Source organism: Tamandua tetradactyla, unplaced genomic scaffold (assembly GCF_023851605.1).
Source record: "Tamandua tetradactyla isolate mTamTet1 unplaced genomic scaffold, mTamTet1.pri scaffold_103_ctg1, whole genome shotgun sequence".
Taxonomy (NCBI): domain Eukaryota; kingdom Metazoa; phylum Chordata; class Mammalia; order Pilosa; family Myrmecophagidae; genus Tamandua; species Tamandua tetradactyla.
The window spans coordinates 404,129-421,880 of record NW_027518261.1 but is presented as its reverse complement, the minus strand read 5'-3'; the positions used below and the strand labels follow the sequence as shown (position 1 = coordinate 421,880).

Genomic DNA, 17,752 nt, shown 5'->3' with positions numbered 1-17,752 from the left:
GTTAGTTCTTCAGAGGAAAGGCAGCTAACTTTCCACTGAGGTTCTTTCTTACGTGGGAAGGCACAGGATGGTCTCTGCTGGCCTTCTCTCCAGGCCCCTGGGTTCCAACAACTTCCCCCGGGGTGACTTCTTTCTGCATCTCCAAAGGCCTGGGCTGAGTTGCGAGTGCTGAGATGAGGAATGCCGAGCTGCTTAGGCTGTGCTATGTTGTGCTCTCCCATTTAAGCACCAGCCAATTAAGTCAAACATCATTCCTTGCAGCAGGCATGCCTCCTAACCAACTGCAGATGCAATTAGCAACAGATGAGGTTCATGTAACATTGGCTCATGTCTGCAGCAACAAAACTAGGTATGCTCACCTGGCCAAGTAGACAACTGAATCTAACTACCACATAAGTTAATACAAAGTGTATAATAGACTTAAATGTAAGAGCACTATCATCTTTTATTTTCTATTTTTAACGGGATTTCTTTCCTTAATTTCCTCTTCAGATTGCTCATTATTAGCACATAGAAATGCGCTGATTTTTGTGTACTGATCTTGATTTCTGCCATTTTGCTGAACTTAATTATTATCTCTAGTACTTTTATCATAGATTTTTTAGGACTTTCTAAATACAGGATCATGTTATCTGTAAATAGTGAAAGGTTTACTTACTCCTTTTTTATTTGGGTGTCTTATTTTTTATTTATATTTCTTGCCTAACTATTCTGGTTAGAATTTCTTGCACGAAATTGAATAAGAGTGGGTATATTTGCCTTGTATCCAATCTTAAAGAAAAAATGTTCAGTCTTTCACCATTGAGAACAAAGTTAGTTGTGGGTTTTTCCTATATTGCCTTTACCATTATGAGGACATTTCTTCTATTCCTATCTTTCAATGTGTTTTCAATAAAAAGGGGTCCTGGAATTTGCAAATGCTTTTTCTGGACCAGTCGATATGATTATGCGGTTGAGTCCTTTGGATTTGTTAATGCGGTGTATTACGTTAATTGATTTTCTTTTGTTGAACCACCCTTGCATACTTGGAATAAATCCCGCTTGATCATAGTGTATAATTCTCTTAATGTACTGTTGAGATTCAATTTGTAAGTAAGTAGAGGATTTTTACATTTATATATATTAGAGAGATTGGTCTGTAATTTTATTTTCTTGATAGTTTCTCCATCTTTTGTAATAGGGTGATGCTAACCTTATAAAATGAGCTGGGTAGTGTTATCTCCTGTTCAATTTTTTGGGGGGGAGTTTGAGTGGGATTGGTATTAATTCTTCTTGGAATGATTGGTAGAATTCACCTATAAAGCCATATGTCCTCAGGCTTTTCTTTGTTAGGAGGTTTTTGATGACTGATTCTATATTGTTGGCTGTGATTGAGTAGTTGAAGTTTTTCTATTTCCTCTGTACACACTGTAGGCTGTGTATGGCTTTCTAGGAACTTATCCATTTCAGAAAGTAGGATAATTTGTTAGCATGCAGATGTTCATAGTATCTTCTTATGATGTTCATTTATTTCTCTATATCAGTAGTAAAATCCTACTTCTCATTTCTGATTTTTTATTTACATCATCTTTCATTTTTCTTTATCAGTGTAACTAATACTTTGCCAGTATTACTGCTATCACAGAACCAATTTTTTATTTTGTTGATTTCTCTTTTTTCAATTTCCTTTATTTCTGCTGTAATCATTCTTAGTTCCACCCTTCTGCTTGCTTTCTGATGTTTGCTATTCTTTTTGTAGCTCCTCCAGGAGTACAGTTAGCACTTATACCTTAGCTCTCTCTTCCCATTTAATATTTGGCATTTAGGGCTATAAATTTCCCTCTTAGCACTACCTTTACTGCATCCCATAAGTTTTATTTATTTGTTTATTTAATTTATCTTTATTTTTTCTTTTGTTAATGATCCCATTAATTTTGATGACTTGTATTATTTTGTCCATCTGTCCTGTTTCAATTGCTAATTTCTCTTGTAGCTTCCTCTGTGACTCTCTGATTATTTAAGAACATGGTGTTTAGCCTTCATATATTTGTGAATTTTCCTATTCTTTGTCTATTATTGTTTTGCAGCTTCATTCAGTTATGATCAAAAAAGTGCTTGTAGGGTGGACCACGGTAGCTCAGCAGGCAAGAATGCTCCCCTGCTATGCCAGAGGACCCGGGTTCAATTCCTACCCAAGTAAAAAAATTAAAAAAAGTGCTTGTATAATTTCATATTGTAAATTATTGAGACTTGTACTGTGGCTCAAAATGTCTATATTAGAGAATGGCCAATCAAGCACTTGAGAAAAATGTATACCCTGTTGTTTGAGGTGCAAAGTTCTCTGTGTGTCTGTCACGGTCAAATTCAAGTGTCAACTTGGGCAAGTGGTGGTACCTGTTTGTCTGGTTGGGCAAGTGCTGGCCTGTTTGTTGCACTGAGGACATTTCAAAGAATTAAATGATGATCATGACAGCTGCATCCACAGCTGATTCCATTTGTAATCAGCCAAGGGGGAGTGTCTTCTGCAATGAGTATTGCTTAATCTAATCACTGGAAGCCTTTTATAGAGATTTCAGAAAACACAGGCTCTCTTCCTGCTTCAGATGGTGAGCCTCTCCTGTGGAGTTCATCCAGACCCTCCATCAGAATCATCGGCTTCACAGCCTGCCCTGCAGATTTTGGACTCTGCATTCCCATGGTCACGTGAGACACTTTTATAAATTTTATATTTGCAAGTGTTCCCCATTGATTCTGTTTCTCTAGAGAACCCTAAGTAGTACAACTTGGTACCAGTAGTCATTGCAGCTACTCTTCCAGATGTGGCATTGCTTGAGCAAATCAGTACATCCCCTGGTATGCAGCTATTGATCTGGCAAATGTCTTTTTCTCAATAGTATTAGTAAGGACCATCAGAAACAGTTTGCTTTCAGCTGGCAAGGTCAGCAGTATACTTTCACTGTCTTATCTCAGGGGTGTATCTGCTCTCCAACCCTATGTCATAAGCTTGTCTGCAGGGAGCTTGATCATTTCTCCCTCCCATGAGACATCACACTGGTCCATTATATTGATAAAATCATGTTGATTGGACCTAGTGAGCAAGAAGTAGCAAATACTCTAGACTTGCTGGTAAGACATTTGCATGTCAGAGGATGTGAGATAAATCCAACAAAAATACAGGGACCTTCCACCTCAGTTAAATTTCTAGGTGTCCAGTGGTGTGGGGCATGTCGAGATATCCCTTCTAAGGTGAAGGATAAGCTAGTGCATCTGGCCCCTCCTATGACCAAAAAAGAGCACAATGCCTAGTTTGTCTATTTGGATTTTGGCAGCAACATATTCCTCATTTGGATGTGCTACTCTGGCTCATTTATTGAGTGACCAGAAAAGCTGCTAATTTTGAGTGGTGAACTGAACAAGAGGAGGCTCTGTGACAGGTCCAAGCTGCTGTACAAGCTTCTCTGCCACTTGGGCCATAGGATCCAGCAGATCCAATGGTGCTGGAAGTGTCAGTCGCAAATAGAGATGCTGCCTGGAGCCTTTGGCAGGCCCCTATAGGAGAATCACAATGCAGACCCTTAGGATCTTGGAGCAGAGCCTTACCATCTGCTGCAGATAACTACTCTCCTTTTGAGAAAGAGCTTTTGGCCTGCTACTGAGCCTTAGTAGAGACTGAATACTTAACCATGGGCCACCAAGTTACCATGAGACCTGAGGTGCCTATCATGAGCTGGGTGTTGTCTGACCTATAAAGTTGGGCATGTGCAGCAGGACTCTATTGTAAAATGGAAATGGTATATATGAGATAGGGCCAGACCAGGTCCTGAAGGCACAAGTAAGTTACATGAAGAAGTGGCCCAAATGCCCATGGTCTCCACTCCTGCCACATTACCTTCTCTTTCCCAGACCAGAGCTATGGCCTCTTGGGGAGTTCCTTACAGTGAATTGACTGAGGAAGAGAAAACTCAGGCTTGGTTTATAGATGGCTCAGCATGATAGGGAGGTACCACCAGAAAGTGGGGAGCTGCAGCACAACAACCTTTTTCTGGGGTGTCCTTGAAGTACAGTGGTGAAGGGGAATCCTCCCAGTGGGCAGAACTTCGAGCAGTGCACCTGGTTGTTCATTTTGCTTGGAAGGAAAACTGGCCAGAGGTGCGTTTGTATACTGACTCATGGACTGTTGCTAATAGTTTGGCTGGATGGTCAGGGACTTGGAAAGACCATAATTGGAAAATTGGTGACAAAGAGGTCTGGGGAAGAAGTATGTGGATAGACCTTTCTGAGTGGGCTAAAAACATGAACATATTTGTGTCTCATGTGAATGCACACCAGAGGGTAACTTCAGCAGAGGAAGGTTTTAATAACCAGGTGGATGAGATGACCCATTCTGTGGATACCAGTCAGCCTTGTTCCACAGCTACACCTGTCATTGCCCAATGGCCTCATGAACAAAGTGGTCATGGTAATAGAGATGGAGGTTATGCATGGGCTCAGCAACATGGACTTCCACTCACCAAGGCTGACTTGGCTATAACCACTGCTAAGTGCCCAATCTGCCAGCAGCAGAGACCCACACTCAGCCCCAGATATGGCACCATTCCCTGAGGTGACCAGCCAGCTACCTGGTGGCAGGTTGATTACATTGGACCACTCCCTTCATGGAAGGGGCAGTGATTTTTTCTAACTAGAATAGACACATACTGTGGATATGGATTTGCTTTCCCTGCATGCAATGCTTCTGCCAAAACTACTGTCTGTGGGCTTATAGAATGTCTCACCCATTGTCTTGGTATTTCACATAGCATTGCTTCTGATCAAGGAACACACTTCACAGCAAATGAAGTGCAGGAATGGGCACATGCTCATGGAATTCTCTGGTCTTACCATGATCCCCATCATCCAGAAGCTGCTGGACTGATAGAACAGTGGAATGGTCTTTTGAAAACTCAGTTACGGTGCCAACAAGGTGGCAGTTCCTTGAAGGGCTGGGGTAATGTTTTCTGAGAACCTGTATATGCTCTGAATCAGTATCCGCTGTAAGGTGCTGTTTCTCCCATAGCCAGGATCCATGGGTCCAGGAACCAAGGGGTGGAAATGGGAGTGGTACCACTCATTACCCCTAGTGATCCACTAGGAAAATTTTTGCTCCCCATCCCTGTGACCTTGAGCTGTGCTGGTCTACAGGTTTTAGTTCCAAAATGAGGAGTGCTTCTACCAGGAGAAACAACAATGATTCCATTGAACTGGAATCTAAGACTGCTACCTGATACTTTGGCCTACTCATGCCCCTGTATCAACAAACCAAGAAGGGGATTGCATTATTGTCTGGGGTGATTGACCTTGACTATAAGGGAGAAATAGGACTGCAACTACACAATGGAGGTAAAGAAAAATTTTCTTGGAATATAGGCGATGACTTCAGGCATCTTTTAGTACTACTATGCCCTGTGATTAAAATCAATAGGAAATTGAAACTACCCCATACAGACAGGACTACAGGCGATGACTTCAGGCATCTTTTAGTACTACTATGCCCTGTGATTAAAATCAATAGGAAATTGAAACTACCCCATACAGACAGGACTACCAATGGCTGTGAAAGTTCAGGAATGAAGGTTTGGGTCACCCCACCAGGCAAAGAACCACGGCCAGCTGAAGTGCTTGCTGAGGGTAAAGGGAACATGGAATGGGTAGTGGAAGAAGGTAATGATAAATATGAACTACAACCACATGATCAGTTACAGAAATGAGGACTGTAATGCTGTTTTGTTCCTGTTATACTATTTAAGTTGTAAGATATCAAGTTTAAGAATGAATATTACCCAAGGACTTGCACCCTATTCTGGAGAGATTTCATGTGTTTCCATTTATACGCAGGACAGTTGAGTATTGTTAGGTGAAAGAAAAAAATGTGTGTTTTAATGTTTTTTACTTAGAAATTAGGTATAGTTTAAGGTGATATGTATAGCTACCAAGTTGACAATGGGTGGACTGTCATGGTCAGATTTATGTGTCAACTTGGCCAAGTGGTGATACCTGTTGGTCTGGTTGGGCAAGTGCTGGCCTGTCTATTGCAATGAGTACATTTTATAGAATTAAATCATGATCACGTCAGCTGCACCCACAGATGAATCCATTTGTGGTCAATTGGGAATATCTTCTGCAATCAGTGATGCTTAATTTAATCACTGGAAGCCTTTTAAGGAAGATTCAGAAAAGACAGGCTCTCTTCCTGCTTCGGCTGGTGAGACTCTCCTGTAGAGTTTGTCCAGACCCTCCATTGGAATTGTCAGCTTCATAGCCTGCCCTGCAGATTTTGGACTCTGTGTTCCCATGGTCATGTGAGACACTTTTATAAATATTATATTTGCTAGTGTTTCCCTGTTGATTTTGCTTCTCTAGAGAACCCTCCTAATACAGTGTCTGCTAGGTCTCATTACTTATTATATTTTACAATTTTTGAGGTGATCACATGGGCTTTTACTTTTGTTTATGGTATATTGCATTGATTTTCTTATTTTGAATCACCCTTGCTTACTATACTGTATAAAACTCATTATCATGGTGTATTCATTCAATGCGCTTTTTGATTCAATTTGCAATTTTTTTATTGAGAATTTTTGCGTCTATGTCCATAAGAGAAATTGATCTGTAACTTTATTTACTTGTAGTGTGTATATTTGGCTTTGTTATTTGGGTGATGTTGGTCTCATAGAATGTGTTAAGTAGTATTCTCTCCTGTTTAATTTTTTGGAAGAGTTTGAGTAGGATTATTAGTGATCCTTTTTGAAGTGTTTGGCAGAATTCACCTGTGAAACCATCTGGTACAGGGCTTTTCTTTCTTGGAAGAATTTGATGACTAGTTCAGTTTCCTTACTTGTTAATTGTCTTGTTGAGATCTTTTTTTTTTTTTTTTTGTAGAGTAAGTATACATTGTTTATTTATTTCTAGGAATTTTTCCATTTCGTCTAGGTTGTCTCATTTGTTGGTGCACCATTCTTGAGAGTATCCTCTTATGATTCCTTTATTTCTGTGGGCTCAGTAGTAATGTCCCCTCTCTCATTTTTTTCTCTTGTCTCTCTTTTGCTTTGTCAGTCTAATTAAGCATTCATCAATTTTATCAATCTATTTGAAGAACTCACTTATTCTTTTTTAATGTTCTCTACAGTTTATTATTTTCTATTTTTTTAATTTCTGCTCTAATTTTTGTTATCTCTTTCCATCTGCTTGCTTTGGCTTTAGTTTGCTATTCTTTTATTAGCTCCTCTAGGTTTGCAGTTTTACCTTTACTTTAGCTCTCTATTTAAAAAAAAATTTTTTTTTGGCATGAGCAGGCACCGGGAATAACTCTTCATTTTTTAATATAAGTGTATATGGCTATAAATTTCCTTCTCAGCACTGCATTGGTTGCATCTCATAAGTTTTCATATGTTGTGTACTCATTTTTAATCATTTCAAGATATTAACTGATTTCCCTTTCATTTCTTCTTTGAGTCAATGATTGTTGAGGGGTGTGTCACTTAACTTCTGCACATTTGTGTAATATATGGAAGCTTCCATTATAGTGAGAGAGGATGTTTTGTATAATTTCAATATTTTTAAACTTATGGAGACTTGTTTTGTGACACAACATATGGTCTATCTTGGATAATGATCCATGTACACTTGAGAAGCATGTATGTCCTGCCTTTCTGGGTACAACATTCTTTATAATTCTGTTAGCTCTTTATTTATCAATATAAGATTATTTATCATATTTTCAAGTTCTCTGTTTCCTTATTGATCTTTTGTCTAGATGTTTCACCAGTTGACAAGTGCTGGGTATTGAAGTCTTCTATTCCTATTTAGAGGAGGTTATTTCTCCCTTCAATTTTGTCAGGGTTTGCTTCATATATTTTGGGACACTTGGTTAAGTACATGAATATCTATCATTGTAATTTATTTTTATTGGATTGTTCCTCTTATTAATTTATAATGTCCTTGTTTGTCTCTTATAACACTTTTTGACTTAAAATCTATTTTGCCTTATATTAGTACACCTACCCCATCTCTTGTATACTTGTCATTTGCATTGCAACGTTTTCCATCCTTTCACTTTAAATCTGTTTGTGTCTTAGGACCTGAGGTGAATCTCTCATATACAACTTATAGTTTGATCATGTTTTGGTATACATTCTGTCATTCTCCATCTCTTGATTGGGAACTTTAAGCTATTAACATTCATAATTATCACTGGAAATGCACTATTTACTTCAGCCATTTTATCCTTTGTTTTTCATATGTCATATTTTTTATTTCTTTTACTTTATTGTAACCTCCTTTTCTATACATCTTATCTTTTGTGATATAACTTATTATTTCCATTCTCATTTCTGTTTCTGTATATTTTAAAATATTTTCTTTGCAGTTACCCTTGGGTTTATGTTATACAAACTACATCTATAGTCTACCGATTTTAAAATATAGCAACTTAACTTCAATAGCATAACTTGTTCTCTGTTTGCATATCCTTTGGTTTCCTTTCTTTATGTTTTTTGTCCCACTTTATATTTTGCAAATCAGTTATCAGAAAATATGCTTTTTTCTTGTTCTAGTTTTCTGATTCTCATGTAAATTAAAGAGGGGAGTTGCATGTTGAAGATACATACTACTGTGTTTTGTATTTACATAGTTAGTTACCATTGTTGAAGATCTTCACCCCCTCACACTACTCCAAAACATTCACTCATATCTTTTCCTTTTGAATTGCAAATCTTACATTAGTATTTCCTGTACAGCACACCTTTTTCTGACCAAATCTTCAGTTTCTGAATCTGTTTTTTTCTGTATCTATTTTAAATTCTAATTTCTTAAGAATAGTTTTGCCAGATAAAGATTTTTTTCTGCAACTTTTCTCTTTCAGTATTCTAAATAATCATACTACTTCCTTCTCACTTCCATGTTTACTGATGAGAAATATGTATTTATTCTTATTGTGATGAATCACTTTTGCTGCTTTAAGAAATCTCTCTTGATCTTTGACACTTGATATTCTGATTAATATGTGTTAAAATATGTCTATGAGGATTTATTCTGTTTGGGGTACAATTGAAGTTCTTGGACATGATGTATATTGAGGTCTTTCATAAAAGTCATGAAGTTTTCAGCCATTATTTCCTCATATATACTTTCTGGTTTTTTTCCCGCTTTTCTTCTCCTTGTAGGGCACTGTATTAGTTTGCTAGCTGCCAGAAAAAATGTACCAGGACTGGAATGGTTTTTCAAAAGGGGAATTTAATAAGGTACAAGTTTACAGTTCAAAGAAAGTGAAAGTGTCCAAGTTCAAACACCCACACGAGGTTACCTTCACTCAAGAAATGCTGATGGATCAGAAACCCTTCTGTCAGCTGGATAGTCATGTGGCTGGCATCTGCCATTACCTGGCTCCTCAAATCCTTTGCTCTCAGCCTCTGTTTATGTGGTGGGTCCTCACTTTACTTCTCCAAGGCTGGCTTTCATCTCCTGACTTCCCTTGGCTCTCTTTGGGTTCGGGCTTATTTAACATCTCATGGTAATATCTGCTGGGCTCTAAGCATCTCCAAACATCTGTGTCTCTGTTCTCCACATTTCCTCATCTGTGTCAGCTCTGCTGTGAAGCTTCCATCAGCTCTGAGGCTTTTGTCATTGTTCTTGTTTCTCTTGTTTCTGTAACCTCTACCTGCTCTGAGCTCTCTTCAATATATTTTCCTGTTTTAAAGGATTCCAGTAAGCTAAGGAAGACCCACCTGGAATAAGTGGAATCACATCTCCAGCTAATCAAAGTTAATATCCACAATTGTGCATGTAACATCTCCCTGGAGAAAATCTAATCAAAAGATACCAACCTATAGTACTGAATACGAATTAAAAGAAGCTGTTGCTCACACAAGATTGGATCAGGATTAAAGTATGTCTTTTCTGGGATACATAATAGATTCAAACCAGCACAGGCTCCTGTGACAAATATGTCTTTGTGCTTTTTGCTGTCACTCAAATCTTTGAGACACTGTTCGGTTTTTTCTATTTCTCTCTCTCTCTGTTCTTCTGCTGTATGATTTCAATTGTTCTGACTATTGGTTTGCTGATTCTTTCTTCTGACTGTAATCTACTAGAGTGTGCCTCTGATCTATTTTTAATCTGTACCTCTGTGCCTTAAATCCCCATAATTTATGTTGGATTTATTTTCATATTTATAAATTCTTTATGTCCACATATTGTCTTCTTTCTAAAATCCTTTAGTTTTTTATCCATATTTTTCTTCATCTCCTTGAATTGATATAGGTGATTTTTTGAACATCTTTGATTAATTGTTGTAACTCCTGAGTCTCTTTTGAAGTTTTATTTTTTCCCTTGACTGAGCCATGTCTTCCAGTTTATTTATATGGCTTATAACTTTTGGGGGTTGTCTAGTCATCTGATTATTTTTGATGAGTTAATTCTGAAGTTCTGTTTCTCCCTCTTATCTAGGGTTTCGTTGTTTGACTTTTTGTTGTCTCTTCATTCATGCTTGTTCCAAATTATCCTAGATATTTCTTTTTTTCTTTGAATTAAACATTTTATTGTAAATAGCTCCTCATATGTATTCCTCGTGCTTCACTCCCCACCCACTCTTGTTCTTTTGTTTTGATTTTTTTTAATGATGTTTATTATCAGGACTAGTGTTTCCGTAGGGTGTGGTGTTACATTAAAATGACCTGTCTGCACAGCACCAGTAGAGTGTTTCATCGTAACTTTGGTTCCATGCCCAAAACACATCTTTGCTTGATCTGCTGAAACTGATTCCATTGCTGATTTTTTTCTTTATACAATATATGTTTATAGTTCTTTTCTTCTGGTTTGACATATACATGTTTCATTAAATGCAGCATATATTGTAGATTTTCGACAGGGTCATGTAGGAGCTGTCAAGTAAGAAACCTTGAGTAATGGCTTTCAAATATACAAAGTAGTCTGGCTACTGAGTAATGCTTAGCTTTTGATCTCTCTCTCTCTCACTTGTTTAAACAATGTTGCCATCTTTGAATGTTTGGAAGCATTTGCCTTTCTAAGTCTTATCCCTGTTGTCCGTTACTTTTTTCTTCTAAGTCCTTTATCTGTCTTTTCTAGATGTCTGTTTTATCTTCTAGGTCTCAAATTCTCTGCTGGGCCTGCTGTAAGAGCTCCGTTCTCTCCTGAAGAATCTGACAGTCATACTCTCTGCTCTTCCTCAGCATCTGCCGCCGCAACTTTTCCACTGCTGTCCTCAGCTCCTCCTGCTGTTTTTCACTTAACAGTTCACCAAACTTGATAAGAGTTTCTTGCTGCAGAGCATTGTACAAAGTGGCTTCTAGTTCCTGGATTTTCATGTATGCTTGGTCGAGAGCTTGTTTTCTATAATCTAGTTCTTCCGCCAGGTAGCCCTTGCTTTTGCAGAACTGTTCCATGTCACTTTCCAATTCCATCATTTTCTGATGCAGGTCAGCCTCTGCTCCTTCTATCTGCTGGATCCATTTTTCTGCTAGGGACAGCAAGTGCTGGCTTGAATTATGGCCACTTGTTCTTCATTTCTTAAATTCCCATTGTCACCTAAGATATCAAGCTGCTTTATAAGATCAGGGATGTTCATGTCCTTGACACCTTCTTTCATACAGTAGATCTGTAGAGCACTCACACCATCTGAGAATGGGTGAATTTGTAGATTTAATGAAGGAGATCATAGCTCTCTTTCTTCTAGTTTTAGGTTTCAAAACTCCAGCAGCTCATTCTGGTCTCTGGCATCCTGTAGCTCCTGTTGTAACTGGTGATTTTCTGCCTCCTGTTTTTCTATCTTTTCTAAAAACTCTTGGTTTCTTTTAATGAAAAGTTGCTTATCTTCTACTCAGTGTGAATCCTGCCCTTTTTGAGCCAGAGTTGCTTCCAGATCTTCAATTTTGGCCTTATACCTTAGCACCTCTGCTTGAAGCTGTTCTTGAGGCTTGGTTTCTCTTTCGGCATCAATGATTTCTCCAGTCTGCTCCTGTAGGAGGGCATATGCTCTTTGGAGGGCTTGGTACTGTTTTGTTAATTTCCAAAATCTCAGCTCAGATTCTTCAGCTGCTAAACTTTCATCCAGGTCATCATCAGGGGTGGCTGGTGTTTGGTCTGTTCTAATTGAGGCCATGGATGATGTCTTGGAATCCATGGAGTCCTCATCATAGCCAATAAATGGGTCCAAAACAGGTCTCTTAATTGGCTTGGAACTTCTTCTATGCTTTCTCCTACAGATGAGCTTTTCTCAGTCCCTTGTGAGCTCATTGATGATGTTCTGTTGCTCAATGACCTGAAATTTTAGAAATTCTTTCTCTTGTTCTTCATTAGCTTGGTCTGGGTCATTCAGAGATTTTAATTTCTTCAAGCGTGGATGGGATGTTATTTTTTCCCTCATTTTTGAATTTTCCTTGGTAACAGCTTTTAGTTTCTCTTCCATGCACTGCAAAGACACCATCAGCTTGTCATTCCTCTTGGTGAGGCACTTATTCCTTTCCAGGAGAGGTTTACATTGTTTTTCAGTTTCTCACATGCCTTTTAACAATTCATTTTGTTCATCTCCAAGCAAGGTATTCCTGTCTTCTAATTTTCTTATAGTGGCATTCAATTCAACTATTCTCTTTTGATTTCTTCTCAAATCAGGACTGCTGCAGTTCTCAGAGGCATCCCCTGCCCTTCCAGGAATTTCCCATTTCGGACTGCTCATGTTACACTCGGCCTCCTTGACCAGAAAGAGTTAGTTGTTCATCCAAAGCCTCCTTCTGTAGTTGGAGTTTCTGTACATAGCCTGTCTGGGTCTCCAGTTCCTTTTCCAGGGAAAAGATGATCCTGTCCTTGGCTTTGATTTCATCCATCAGTCTTCAAATATCCTGCTCTGACTCCCACTTGATCTTCAAGATGGCTTCCTGGTGGGACTGATGCTCACTTCGAAGGTCCCCAGCCTTAATTTTATCTGCTTGGATCATATTGCTCAGAGCCTCGTCTACCTGCTTCTTGGCAGTTTTCAGATCCGCAGTTTCCTGTAAGAGCTTAAGGTGCTCTGCATCAGACAGTTTCCGGGCTTCCTCCCGGGCCTTAGTGGTAAGCGCTGTCCTTACTTTGTCACTGCTGCCATCCGGAGGGCACACAGAGCCGACTTGAGCCTCTGGATCTCTCCATCCCGCACCTTGACTGTCCTTGACATTTCTTGCTCATGCTGCTTGATGAGATTCTCCCTCACGGCCTGCAGCTCCTTCATCTGCTCCTCATGGAGTTTGGCTTTGAGTTCCGTCACCAGCACCGTGTGCTTGCACTGCTCCAGCTCCCGAATCCTCTTTGCTTCTTGAGTCTTTTCTCTTTCAAGCTTAGATACTTGGACTTCTCTTGATGCAGCTCTATCTGAATGTCTGTGAGCTTGGTTCTGAGGTCTTCGTTGGCAGCTTGGAGGGTGACAATGAGTGTCTCGGGCTTCTCGCCCTTATTTTGCCCTTTCTTGGACATTGTTCCTTTCTAAATGGAGTTTGTTGGTTTTTTAATTCCTTTCAAGCAGGTGCTGCCATGTTACTGTTTCTTATCTTGGAGTGTGATGTTTTAGCACCTACTGTGTGGTGTTTCTTGGTAAGGTCTCCTCACCCACTGCCCTGGAAGCCCTTGGTAAGACCCAGATGAGCTGATGAAAGGAGGGAGAGATGCAAACTCAATCCATTTTCCTTGTGACCGAGTCAGATGCAGCCTCAGAACCCCACATCAGCAGCTGCTGCTGGAATTTTTTCCCCTCCCTCTCATCAGCAATGGTGCGAATAGGAACCACCCTTCCAGCCCTGCTAGAGTATCAGTAGATACAAAGGAGGCTGGAGTAGCAGCATCTCCACTTTGGCTTCCTCCCTCTTGGAGGATGGGATGAGCTCCCCTAGATATTTCTTATAGCTAGTGTTTTAACACTACAGATTTTCTTTGCTTTTGTGCATCTGATTCTTACCCTGGATATATGGTGCAAGATTTAAAATTGCAACTTTTGCGGAATTGTGCTTTCTCCAGGAATCTTGATCTGCTCTCTTTCTGGGCAGAATTTTCTCCCAACTCCTAAGATTTGCTGATTTCTTTAAATTCTCTCTTTCACTCAGTGAACTGCTCCCCTTACACTTTTCAATTCTAGACCTTCCTTATTTTATAGCAGTTCCATTTAAATCTTCTACATCCTTTTTTTTTCCTGTGAGATTTTTATTCCTCTGATTTCTTTCCTGTTAGACTACTCTGCATCTGGATAGGCAGATGGGGTCAATCCAGAGATGTTGGTCACCTCAAAAGTCCCTTCTACATTAGATTGTTGAGCTGACAGAAACTGTGTTGAATGATGGTAAAATAGTTCTTGCCAATAGTTCTATCATGATGTCTCTCTCTATTTTTCCCTCCCTGGGGCATTTTTGTATACAGCACTCCTCCATGGCTTGTGTTCTACCCTTGGTGCCTGTGGACTTATGTCCCTATGCCTGGATATGCATGGACCTCTAACTCACTGATGTAAGTTGCTCTATAGCTTCTGTCCATGTTGAGAGGGATCTGGGCCATGCTGCCTCTACATGACTCCCAAGCTGTTTGGGATGAGTGATGGGAAGGAAACAAAATGGACTGGCAGTCGAGGATGGAATTTTCATGCCTGATATTATTTTTTTCTTTGAATCACCAGGTGGAGTCAGTCTCTAGTCTTTACCATCCTGAGAGTCCTATGAAAGTAGAATTCATCCATTTATCTGCTAACACTCTAGGGAGGCTCTTTCAGGGCATGCATAAATCACCCTGTATGTCTTTTGGTAAAATGCGATTTTTAAAGGAATTGAAATTGAAGTCACTATAAATAGGATAGAAAGGCAGGCTCTGAGAATAGTAACAATATTATTATACTGTTTTTCAGTTGAGTCTAGTAGTAATATCAATAATTCTAGAAAACCTTTTGTTTTTTGTGGGAACTTCTCTGTAAGCTTCTTCTGGCATAGGCTTTACATGGGAAGAATGAATCTACTTGCGTTATTATTATTATTATTTTAGCTCTTAAGGTGATCAGCAGCCCTTGAAAGTCCCTGTCACCTCTTTCAATGAGGTGGCAATCTGCCTCCTTTCTTAAATAACTTTATGGAGAAACAATTTGAAATAAGCATGGCAGACTTCTTCTGAAAGGTACTTAAAATCTCTTGGTTTTGAGGGAAAATGAGGCCCCTGTAAGTATTGAACCTGATTCTGAGAATATTTAGTTCAATTGGGCATAGGATATGGTTTCAGACTGAAATTTATAGGCGTTATTCCAAGTTAAGTTCAAGGGGAAAGCACCCAGCAGGCAGCTTCTGGTACCTTGTTCCTGGCCTTCTTTGCTTTCAGCCAGTTTCCTGTGGAGGGTTCTCACTTGGTTTCTCCAGGCCTTGGCTCATCTCTTGGTTTACCTTGACTCTCTCCAGGTTCTGGCTTGCTTAGCATCTCAAGGAAAGGCACATGGCAACATCTGCTGGGCCCTACATCTCTAAATGTCTGGATTTCATGTTGATCTTTCTGGCTCTGAAGCAACTCCAAACATCGGCATCTGAGATTTCCTCAAAATGTCCCCTCTTTTAAAGGATCTTAATAAACTAATCAAAACCCACCTTGAATTGGTAGAATTACATCTCCACCTCATCAAAAGGCCACACCTAAAGTTGGATGTGTCACATCTCCATGGAAGTAATCTAACCCAAAAGTCATATCCACAACTGGGTGTTCCAGATTGCTATGGAAATAAAAAAATTAAAAAAGGTTTCTACCATGCAATAATGAATTGAGTAAAGGTCATGCCTTTTCTGGAGTACACAACAGTTTCAAACCAGCACAGATGATATATTTATTTGCACATGTCACTCTAACTTTTAACAAACTTCAGGGAAATGCTCTAGTACATTGTTGAAATTTAGCCAACAAACTTTTTTACAGATAGATTAATCTTTTCTACTTGTCATCACTTTCATTGTTAAGATCTGGAATGGACTTCTGATATCTGAGTTGACAGTTATAAAACCTCTGACAATGAATTATCAATTTTTCATGAGGTATTTTGGATTTTACTAAAGTCAAGTATTGTGTTCTTAAATTTCTCTCCTACTCTAAGACAGACACCAAACATTTAAATTACCATTGTACTATCTTTTTTATTTTTATTAATAAAACCAATCTACATACAACATGAACATTCTTTTCTTTCATCACCATGGCCATTTCTTAGAACATTTGCATCAATTCAGAAAAAGAAATAAAAAGAAAACAGAAAAAACGTTCATACATAACATACCCCTTACCCCTCCCTTTCATTGATCACTAGCATTTCAATCTACTAAATTTATTTTAACATTTGTTCCCCCATTATTTATTTTTAATCCATATATTTTACTCATCTGTCTATAAGATAGATAAAAGATGCATCAGACATAAGGTTGTCACAATCACACAGTCACATTGCTAAAGCCATATCATTATACAATCATCTTCAAGAAACATGGCTACTGGAACACAGCTCTACATTTTCAGGCAGTTTCCTCAAGCCTCTCTGTTATGCCTGAACTAAAAAGGTGATATCTATTTAATGCATAAGAATAACCTCCAGGGTAACCTCTTGACTCTGTTTGGAATCTCTCAGCCATTGATACTTTGTCTCATTTCTCTCTTCCACCTTTCAGTTGAGAAGGTTTTCTCAATCCCTTGGTGCTGAGTCACAGCTCATTTTAGGATTTCTGTCCCACCTTGCCAGGAAGGTCCACACCCTTGGGAGTCATGTCCTACATAGAGAGGGGGAGGGCAGTGAGTTTGCTTGTTGTGTTGACTGAGAGAGAGAGAGAGGCCACATCTGAGCAACAAAAGAGCTTCTCTTGGGGGGGTGACTCTTAGCCCTAATTTTAAGTAGGCTTAGCCTATCCTTTGCAGGAATAAGTTTCATATGTATAAACCCCAAGATTGGGGGCTCATCCTAAGGCTCTGGGTGTCCCCACTGCTTGTGAGAATATCAAGAATTCTCCACTTTATTCTTTACCTTGTATATTAATTTGCCTGAGTTTTAACCAGATCAGTTTCATCACATCTTTAATCAGAGTTTGATCTTTTTCAGTTCTTTTTTAACAATTGCTGTATGGACTTATGCTGGCTTCAGAGCTGGAGAACTAAATCTGAATCTCAAGTTTCACACAGATACTTAAATTTCTAAGGAAGTACTAGGTTACATAAAGAGCAAAGTATTTCAGAATTTAAAGATAACAGTTAAAGCTTACAATCTTAGCTTTACTTTTTATAAGTATTTTTAAATGAAAGCCTATCCTTTGCAGGTTAAGTTTCATATGAACAAACCCCAAGATTGGGGGCTCAGCCTATTGCTTTGGTTGTCCCCACTGCTTGTGAGAACATCAAGAATTCTCCACTTGGGGAAAATAGATTTTCCCCCTTTCTAACCATTCCCCCAAGGGGATTTGAATGTACTTTTTTATTCATTGTTCAAATCCTTCTGGGATTTATTTGGCATCACTGTGGACAAACCTACAAAATCTCATGCCCTACTTAAGGTTCCATGTACTTATGGTGTTCTATTAAACTGTTCACATAAGTTATATTAAGAGATGCACTAGTCAAAATATAAATTTTATACCAAATATTTTTTGCTTTAGTCTCACACATGTTAAAAGTTTTAAAATATTAATTACCATCTATTTTCAACACCCTGCATTACTGACATTCCTTTGTTCTTCTTCATGCAAAACATTTTAAATTT

General features: G+C 38.9%; 1 protein-coding gene and 1 pseudogene across 14 annotated transcripts in view; one reads left to right on the top strand and one right to left on the bottom strand.

The window, feature by feature from the left end:
* Positions 1 to 17,752, top strand: part of LOC143673063 (vomeronasal type-2 receptor 26-like) — a 107,498-nt gene that overhangs the window by 62,409 nt on the left and 27,337 nt on the right. For 2 of the 14 annotated variants that reach the window (XR_013170158.1, XR_013170156.1), the window contains one exon: positions 2,583 to 2,682. The exons of 10 other annotated variants lie outside the window; for them this stretch is intronic. The gene's annotated coding sequence lies outside the window, so the exon portion shown is untranslated. Of the gene's footprint in view, positions 1 to 2,582; positions 2,683 to 4,778; positions 5,467 to 17,752 lie in introns of those variants that run through there. 2 more of the 14 variants (XR_013170159.1, XR_013170157.1) reach the window with 2 other exon arrangements.
* LOC143673062 (janus kinase and microtubule-interacting protein 2 pseudogene) lies at positions 11,046 to 13,479 on the bottom strand (annotated as a pseudogene).